Raw genomic sequence first — 9,768 nt, 5'->3', positions numbered from 1 at the left:
CTATAAGGATAATAGCTTGGAGTGCTCAATTTGGTTGAAGAATTGTTGATGTGGGGATGATAGAATACTTAAATTGAAAAACTAAAGTAATGGTGGATGAGAAATATGCTTGAAATTGGGATGGTGGCTGAGGAATCACGGCTATAACAATGTCATGGATCTGACCAAGAGAATATGTGCTGGAAGCTGGTACTGAATTATCCAATAGTTTAAAAACATGCTTAGCATGTGTATATGTACACCACATGCAACCACTTATTCACTTATGGGCAAGAATGTGCAAGCTAACAAATAATTAAATTTGAAATAATTTTATATTTTAAATATTTATTTCAAAAGACTAATAAAATCCTAATTTGCTTGGAAATTTTGTTTTATTATTAATTATGTTCATTTTAAATTAGATATGGGTAAGATACCCTAGTCTTTTCTGGGTAAGGAACGCTTAATCCTGGGTCCAAATAAAGGTGAGTTGGAGGAGGAGGATTGGAATTTAGTGGTCAAAGAACTGAAAAAATTGAGTTTTAATGCATTATCAACAAGATGAATCAATGTTTCTTGTGGAAAATGCTATGAAGAATTCCAAGAGAAATCTCTGAGGATGGATGAATTCTGAGATGACAAAGCAAAGTATTTATTAGAGCTGGGTCCTAAAGGTTGGGTACCATATATAAGCGCATATGGTTATTTTTTCTGGGTATAAAATAACTAATGTAAAAAGCAAAAATTACAATAAATAAAAAAGAACAATGAAAATAAAATGTAATTTGCCTAAATATTTGAGGATCTGAAAAACAGTCTCCCTGTGCTCTTGTTCTCTTGCCATCTTCTGTCATTAAGAAATAATATCCAATTATTTATAATGCTTCATAATTTTTTACTTGACAATATGCCATGTGCTTTTTCCCATGCCAATATATACTATTTGAAAACAAAAATTATAATTTATTAAAAATGCAAAGGCACAGAGGAAGGGAGTGCAGAGCAAAGCTTATTCAAGAAACTAAGGAGTATGAGCAAAGGAGCTGAGAGAGAACTTTTTGCTGTGGAGAAGGAGAAAGAAGAGCTGGTTGGGCTTAAAAAGGTAGTCTGTGTTGTAAACTACTCCACTTGAGATAGTAAAGAGATACCTGTTTTTAGAAATCTCTGAATATCCATCTAAGGAATTTGAAACTGATTTTTTTTGGTGTGGGATTTATTGAAAGGAATTTATTAGGGAAATAAACTTGATTATAACTTGATTATACTTTGCATGTATGATGTGTTGAAAGGATTTGCCCAACATTAGAAACTGTGCATGCAGTGCAAGAGGCTTAAAGCCTGAGTTGTAAAAATAGTTGCCACAATTAAAGATTGAAACTGGTTCAAGAAACAATTTGAGGGAAGAAACATCAAATTGTAGATGCAGGAATAGCGACTTAAGTGTTAAGGTTAGGTTGGAAATAATGCCACTTAGAAAAGAGTAAAGTTTACTCAGAACTTTATTTATTTATTCATGAGAAACACAGAGAGAGAGAAGCAGAGACACAGGCAGAGGGAGAAGCAGGCTCCACGCTGGGAGCCTGATGTAGGACTTAATCCCAGGACCCCTGGATTACAACCTGAGCTAAAGGCAGATGCTTAACCACTGAGCCACCTGGGTGTCCCAGATAGAACATTTATAAAGGAGTCCAAGTGTTAGCAGCACGGGGTTATCAGATAAAAAATACAACACACACACACACACACACACACACACACACACACACACACACACTCTCGCATACCCAATTACCAGAATTACTGACCTTACAGTTTTTCTATTCTAGGTGGGAAAACAGCAATTTTCTCAGATGACCTTTCAGGTATCAAAAAGGCTTTGATATATTTTCAGATATCAGTACTGTAAAAATCAGTGATAGAGTTGTTTGTTTTTAGGGAATCAGTGACTTACAGGTAATATTCAAGATTTCACTTGCTTCAGAGACTAAAGCAAGATAGAACCTGTTTTTTGTTCTTTTGTTTGTTCGTGTGTGTGTGTGTGTGTGTGTGTGTGTGTGCTCTAATTCCTGGCTCTCAGAAGCCAATTAATAAGAATGGAAGCACAGCTTTGCTTCCTTAGATATCAGACAAAATCCTCTATAATAAAAGGCTGTCAACTGTTCTGGATTTATTACTGTTGTTGTTATTTTGCTGTCGTTTTAGTATAAAATTTGTTACCAGCATTTAATATAAGATTTTTAAAGACATATTTATTTGAGAGAGAGAGAGCATGGGTGCGCACCTGTGAGAATGGGGGAGGGACAGAAAGAGAGGGAGAGACAGAATCTTTTTTTTTTTTTTTTTTTTTTTTTTTTTGGAGAGACAGAATCTTAAGCAGGCTTCACACCCATTACAGATCCAGAAGCAGGGCTCAATCTCAGGACCCTGAGATCATGATTTGAGCAAAAATCAAAAGTCAGGCTGAGCCATCCAGGAGCCCATTTTTTTTTAATTGGCAGGACTAGGTATTTGTAACCCTAAGTTGGCAATAGGCTATGCTAGTTTAAGAAGAGGCTCCTGCCTCTACTGGGCTGTGTACCCTTAAATAACTGGTCAATATCACTCTATGTTGCCTGAATCCAGTCTTCTTCCTGTTTCCTGTCTAGCTATGGCAGATATTTGAATTTGGAGCTTCTGCTTCAACATTCCTACCTTTAATGACCTTGGGGAACTATCAATAAATAAGGATGCCAAAGAGAAAGTCCTTTTGGAAGTGACCCTGATTTGCAAGATGGGGGAGGAAGGAAAGATAAAGAAATGTGTTTGGGGTGTTTATGGGAGGTTACAATGTGTCAAGTATGAGAGAGAGATGACAGCTGCACTTGTACTTGAGATATCACACCTGAGTGGCATTCATTTAATGGAAAGAAGTTAATGTCATGGGAATGAGTTAATTCTCTGCAAGTGTTATATGGACAAAGGAGAGAAAAGGGCTTCTGACATGTTGGAGGGAGTTTGTCTGGATATTACCAAAAGGAAAATGTAGAGAACAAACGAGTCAATCTTCAAGATAAAAGGAGGAAAATGTATCATAATCGTTTCATTTTTTTCACTTTGTTGAGAGAATTCACAAGTACTCTGATAGTGAATTTCGAGAAAGCACTTTCACATATTTTAAATGATTTGCTATTTTAAAAATGCACGCTGTTTTTGTCAGAATGACTGATAGAAATATCCTGATAAAGATGATAGATGATCTACAAATGTAGACATTTGCAGCTGCATTACTTACTTAAGGTTTTGATACATATGCACTAGCAGTTTCAGTACCAATTCAGTAGAAATAAATGTATCTTATTAAATTGCTATTTTAGGACAAAACATTGGCATTTTCTTGGACTTCCAAGAGACTTCAGCACATAATTTAATTTTCCAAAGCATCATGAGAATTCAACGAATTATGCAAGCAGAGAATGACAAATCTGAATGAAATAGTCTAACCTCACTTAAAAAAAAAAACTGAATTCTTGATTTTATTGGCAATACACAAATTCAGTCTCCATATTAAATAAATAAAATTTACAAGAATATTTAAATGTCTCTTTGACCGCAATGCGTAATCTTAATCACCTCCCTTACCTAGAGGTAATCATCATTTTCAGTTTGTTGTATATCCTTCTGGAAATTTCATTATCATTTAAATATTTACTCATGTTGAAGTCAGTATATATGTACCAACATGGAACAATCTCCAAAACCTTTTGCTGAGTGGAAAAAGACCAGATTGCATACTAATAAATTTATTATAATAATATTTATATAAAAATAAACATACCCATTGAAAACAAGACTACATATTTTCTACAAGTTCCCTTTATTGCTACTTCTTCCTCCTCCTCCTCCTCCTCCTTCCACTACCTTTAGAATGGTAACCCTCATCTGTATTTCAGGTTTAGATCTCTCTTCTGCATTCCTAACCTATCTTTCTGGCTGCTTTAATATACAGCTTACTCTAATCATTCACAGATTCCTTGATGAGCAATAAAAGCTGAATATACTACCTTTCCATGTTTACTTTCTCCACCTTCTGTTTTCCCTATTTTTGTTAATCTTTCTACAATCATCCAGATGCCTCCCATTTCTCTGTCTCCAAATTTAATTATTTACTATCTTGTATCCCTCACTCTCTTAGCTTTATTGTCCATCATGTCTAATTTTTGTATATTCCTGTTGCCATAGGACTTATTTCAGCCTCGCACTTTTCATTTAGACTATTGCAATATTTCTGAGTACTCTTTCTGCTTCAAGTCTAGCGGTTCACAAATATATTGGATCACAGATTACCTGGGGGAAATATTCAAACCACAGATGCCCTCTTCATGTTCATTGCTGAAAAAGCTAGTTTGGGACGGTAACTCAAAATCATAGAGTTGATTCAAAAGTTTTCATTCTTCCAATTCAAAATCCTTCCCATACTAGACAGTGGCAGTCCTGTGAGTTTAGATTAGTCTAGTTTTCTATTGTTTGGGGTACTGAAGTTAGGATTATAGCTATAAATATTTGAACATTGCTCATTTAGTGGTTATAGAAGAGTTCAGTGATCTTCAGGATGAGACTTCCAGGAAACTTAAATGCCTATACACAAACTTTTCACTTAATGTGCAAATTACCATTATATTGTTTCTGATATAAACATATTTTAACATTACCTTACAACAAGAATAATTTTCTAATATTTTAGCTAATCTACAGGGGAATTTATGATGAGGAACATGCCATTGCCAATATTAAAAATTACTGGTGTGGAAAATTCATGAGAGATTTTAGGACTTATAAGGCTCTTGTAGGATTACAATGATGTAATATTAAGGAATTAAGAAGACTTTTTTCGCTAGGTATAATTACACTAATAAAAGAAATTTCTTTCTTAGACAAGATCATTTTGAAAGGGTGCTAACCTTGTCCATAGTTCTTATTTTAAAACAGATCCTTCTTTACAAAGATCTCTGAGATTGTTAGCTACAAATGAGGAAACTAATTTGATTACTTATAATAAAAAGATATTCTTCTATATTCTCCTATGTTTTTCTGATTTTTTCTTACTTATAGCTGATTAACTTGATCATTCTTTCTACCCACACAATCCTTATAGTTTTATGGTACCTGAAGATCCCTAGAAATAAACATTTTGGTGGTGGGAGTTCGTCTGTATAACCCACTAAAACAGGATTAAAAGGCCAATGTTATCAGAACAACCTTGATTGGTTTAAGACTCCTCTAAGAGTTTTGAGTTTATAATATGCAGTTCAATGGAAACTATTAAATTATTATCTTAAATATAAAATATGTATTGTCAAGATCTCAAGAATAATAGAATCAATGGGAGATCAATCAATTGATCTATCATCTATCATCTTTCTTCTTTCTTTTTATTTCTATTTATTCATATCTATATATCTATTTGTTATCTCTTCTTTTTTCTTACCTTTATATCTATCTATCATCTATTATCACTTACACATGCAGAGACAAAGATTTGTTTTAAGGAACTGACTTATGTGATATGGGTTCTGACAATCCAAAATCTGGGCAGGCCAACAAGCTGGAAATTTAGGTAATGTTGCAGTCTTAAGGAGAAATTCTTCTTCAGGAATCTTCAGTCTTTGCTCTTTATTGTTCTTTCTGTTTACCAACTCTTCTTTTCTCTTCCTCCCTTCCTTACTTCCTTTCCCCATCCCTTTCTTTCTTCCTCCATTTCTCTGTTTCTTTCTTCCTCTTTTCTTTTCTTCCTTGATTTTTTAAAATGAATGTATTCACCATTCATTCATTCATTAACAAATGAATTGGGTATCTTTACTCCACACCATGATTCATTTTCTCTAGTAAATGAGATAAAATTTTGCAAGAAATTTGTAAAGCCATAACATGGCAAATAAAAGTAGCACGTATTGCCAAATCACAAATAAAATGATGTGACTGATATGCAATTGTTATAATTAAAGAAAGAACCAAAAAAGCTTTATATTACATAAATCTCTTAGTAGGAACTTGAGATGGAAAACTACAGTAATTTATTGGGACTCCTGGGTGGCTCAGAGGTTGAGAGTCTGCCATCAGCTCAGGGCATGATCCTGGAGGCCTGGGATCGAGTCCCACATTGGGCTCCCTGCATGGAGCCTGCTTCTCCCTCTGCCTGTGTCTCTGCCTCTCTCTCTGTGTCCTCATGAATAAATAAATAAAATCTTTTAAAACAAAGAAAGTTACAATAACTTACATTTTCTCAGTATTCCAGACTTTTTAAATTATCTTCTCCTTGGATTGGAACATTTTCATTTTTGAGAGCTATATGTAAGGTAGTTTGTGTTGCCAAAAGATGTTTGTAAAGGATTTTTATGTAGTTCCCAAATATTTTAATTGCCAGTATTATCAGACCATCTATCAATAAAATGGCCTTTCACCTAAAAGCCAATATCAACTATTTTGAAAGTTTTACAAGTTACTCAAGAAAAATGTGGAAATTCTATTTATCTATACCTAGCCACATATCCAAGCTACTGCCTGATATTCCATTGTGAAATCATATAGCTCATTAGTAAGAGAACTTTTCTCTCCTCACCAAACCTAGAACTTTATGACTGGCAAGCCCATTATATTTTAATTTCCAAATGCAATAGTGGGTTCTTCTGACCTCATTGGAGAATATTTGTTAATTTTGTATTTGCACTTGATTGTTTATTATTAATGACCATTGTTCCTGCATGATGCTTAAAAATGTGATATCATTAATTTGCTTTGAAATTTACTCAAGTATAACTGTTACATTGAACAAACATCCTGTATGATGCCATCAGAAAGTGTAGTTCTTAACTCTTCCTATATGTGTAGTGTATGTTAATACAGGGTTGCAAGACTATATCTTCATCATCTTCATCAACACAAAAACATAAATATATATTGCAAAAGCTCATTATGTCTTATATTCAAACTCTATAAATTGTTTCTTTTTCTTTGGAAATGAAAGTTTTTGAACAAGCTAGGCAATGGAAATTATTTTTATAGATATTTATGCTACTACTCTCTTGGATTTAGTAGAAAAAAATCAGCAACATTATTATGTGTAGTCAGGGACCCTTTATTATTTCCCAGATGAGCCCTCAGATTTCTTTTACTATGGAATATCCATCTCTTTATCCTGATGTCTTCTTTAACTTTTCATCTTTGATTTATCTCTTCCTGCCCATATGCAGTTCTATTTTCTTTCTCTTCCAAGCTTTCATTCTTTCATTGAAAAATTTTGTTTTAATAGAAACAAGGAAAGGAGGTAAAGGCACTTCATTTTTAAGTATATGTAACTTTTATTTTAAACCTCTCTTCTGGGATGCCTGGATGGCTCAGCGGTTGAAAGTCTGCCTTAGCCCCAGGGTGTGACCCTGGGGTCCTAGAATCAAGTCCCACATTGGATCCCTACATGAAGCCTGCTTCTCTCTCTGTGTATATCTCTGCCCCCTCTCTGAGGCTCTCATGAATAAATAAATAAATAAATAAACCCCCAAAAAACAAAACAAAACAAAAAAACCTCGCTTCTGTTTGCAACCTTCCCTGTGAATCCTATCTTTGGGGTTCATGTGCTTACTAAAACAACAGCAACAACAACAAAAAACAAAACAAACACAACAAAACAAAACAAAAACCGAAAAGACCTTGATAAAAAGTCCAGAAAAAAAAATTGTCTAAAGAGTATTGAGGGACCTCACATAAAACTTGCAGTTACAGGAAGCTTCTCTCAGTTACAAAATCACTTCTTGCTTTACAGAGTGTGATTTTATTTACTTTACTCAAAACTTCAAGATTGTTTTTAATCTGATTTGCCTATTGAGACCAATGTGATATTTAACCAGCCTCTGTTTCCTGATGGTTTCCCTCCCTGGCTTCTGAAGCTTCCCAGATGTATACATGGTGTGCTCTCACATCCTGTTACCGACATTAATATATTTCACCCTTGCAACTTGTCCTTTATGACTCTTCCTACATCCACCATTGCAGACTTCTCTATTATAATGTAATCTCGGCTACTATAAATTTACATTAGTTCAAATTATGTCTTTTTTTTAGATGAAATGCAAGCACCTTGTCCTTCAACTTTCAAGAAGGCTGTCATATAACACCGGAGGAAGCTGGCAACTTTATGGGAAGCATATGTTGAGCCCTCAACATTCACCAATTAATGACCCTAATGCAAAGCAATTTAAACAAGGAGGGAAACATGCTCCAGTGTCTAAGAGAAAACAAAACAAAATAAAACAGCAAGAATAAGATTATGTGGTTTGAAGTCAAGAGGATAAGTTTTCAAAGCCTAAACAAGTGATTTGTAAAGAATAATTCCACTTTCCATAAAACTGAGAACCTGTGAAAGCTGAGAACAAGAAATCTGCAAGCAAACTGTGGATGGCAGGGCAATAGGTTATGGTCCTGAGAATATATATATATATATATATATATATATATATATATATATAATCCATTAGGATATATATCCTGTATATATATATATATTATCCATCCATTAGTTCATTAGATCATCATTTTATATATATATACTTTATATATATAATATATATGCATATATATATAAATTTTACATCCTCCCCAGCAATAAAGGGAGATATATTTGTGCAAAGGTAAATCTGGATGCAAATTATTATTTTTGGAGAGAAAATTATAAAAGCATAATCTGTTGGTACTGAAAGAACACAGAGGTTAATCAGTCAAAATCTCTAATCTTACAAAAGAGAACACTGAGGTATTCATTATTGAAAGTATAACTCTTAGAATATCTCTTAATTCTACTTTTCTGTTCTTAACTTTTACTACTTGTCCTTGGCACAATATTTTGACATACATTCTTTTTGTTCTAGAACATGTTAACTGTGCTTATAAAGACAAGGTCCCACAGAGAATCAGAATAACTTTTCAGAAACTCTGCCTCCCTCCCAAACTTCTCAATGTAAAATTATAATTTAGAGAAATAGCTAATTAGGGGCAGCTGGGTGGCTCAGCTGGTTAATTTTCTGACTCATGATTTCAGCTCAGGTTATGACCTCAGGATCCTGAGATAGAGCCCTGCTTTGGGCTCCACACTAGGCGTGGAGTATGCTTAAGATTTTCTCTCTCCCACACTCTGTCCCTTCTCTCCTTGTGTGTTATGTTCTCTCTCTGTCTCAAAAGAAAAAAAAAGGAAAATATCTAATTATTCATTTCAATAAAGATATAAATGTTTTTCAGTTTTTTATTATGAAACAATTGTTAAATTTTAATTCTTTTCTAATTCAAAGATATATACATATAAAAGTTGCAAAAGACAAAAAACTTATGAAGAGAAGTAGGAGAAAATAATCAGATATCCAATACTACATTTTGATGCAGTTTTTCCTATTTATTCTTATGTTTGTTGAAATAATTTTCTTTTCTTTTTTTTTTTAATTGGAATGCTTCATGAATTTGGGCGTCATTCTTGCACAGAGTTTATGCTAATCTCCTTTGTATTGTTCCAATTTTACTATGTGTTGCTAAAGTGAGCACTATTAAAGATTTTATTTATTTATTTGAGAGAGAGAGAGAGAGAGCATGAACGAGGGGAGGGGCTGACAAGGAGGGAGAGGGAGAGAGAATCTCTCTCTGAGCACAGAGCCCAACGTGGGGCTTAATCTTATGACCCTGAGATCATGACCTGAGCTGAAACCAAGAGTTTGACACCTGACTGAGCCACCCAGACATATGAGAAGCAAGCACTATTGAAATAATTTTGTA

The 9,768-nt window shown here is 34.0% G+C and overlaps 1 non-coding gene across 1 annotated transcript; it reads right to left on the bottom strand.

Annotated features, from left to right (window-relative positions):
• Positions 1 to 9,435: 9,435 nt before the first annotated feature.
• LOC140596436 (U6 spliceosomal RNA) lies at positions 9,436 to 9,540 on the bottom strand. Its single transcript, XR_011998410.1, has one exon. It is a non-coding gene; the product is annotated as a U6 spliceosomal RNA (small nuclear RNA).
• Between the last annotated feature and the right edge of the window lie 228 nt (positions 9,541 to 9,768).

Source organism: Vulpes vulpes, unplaced genomic scaffold, assembly GCF_048418805.1.
Source record: "Vulpes vulpes isolate BD-2025 unplaced genomic scaffold, VulVul3 Bu000000642, whole genome shotgun sequence".
Lineage (NCBI taxonomy): Eukaryota > Metazoa > Chordata > Mammalia > Carnivora > Canidae > Vulpes > Vulpes vulpes.
Note: the sequence above shows the minus strand (reverse complement) of the source record. Positions and strands in the feature narration are given on the sequence as shown.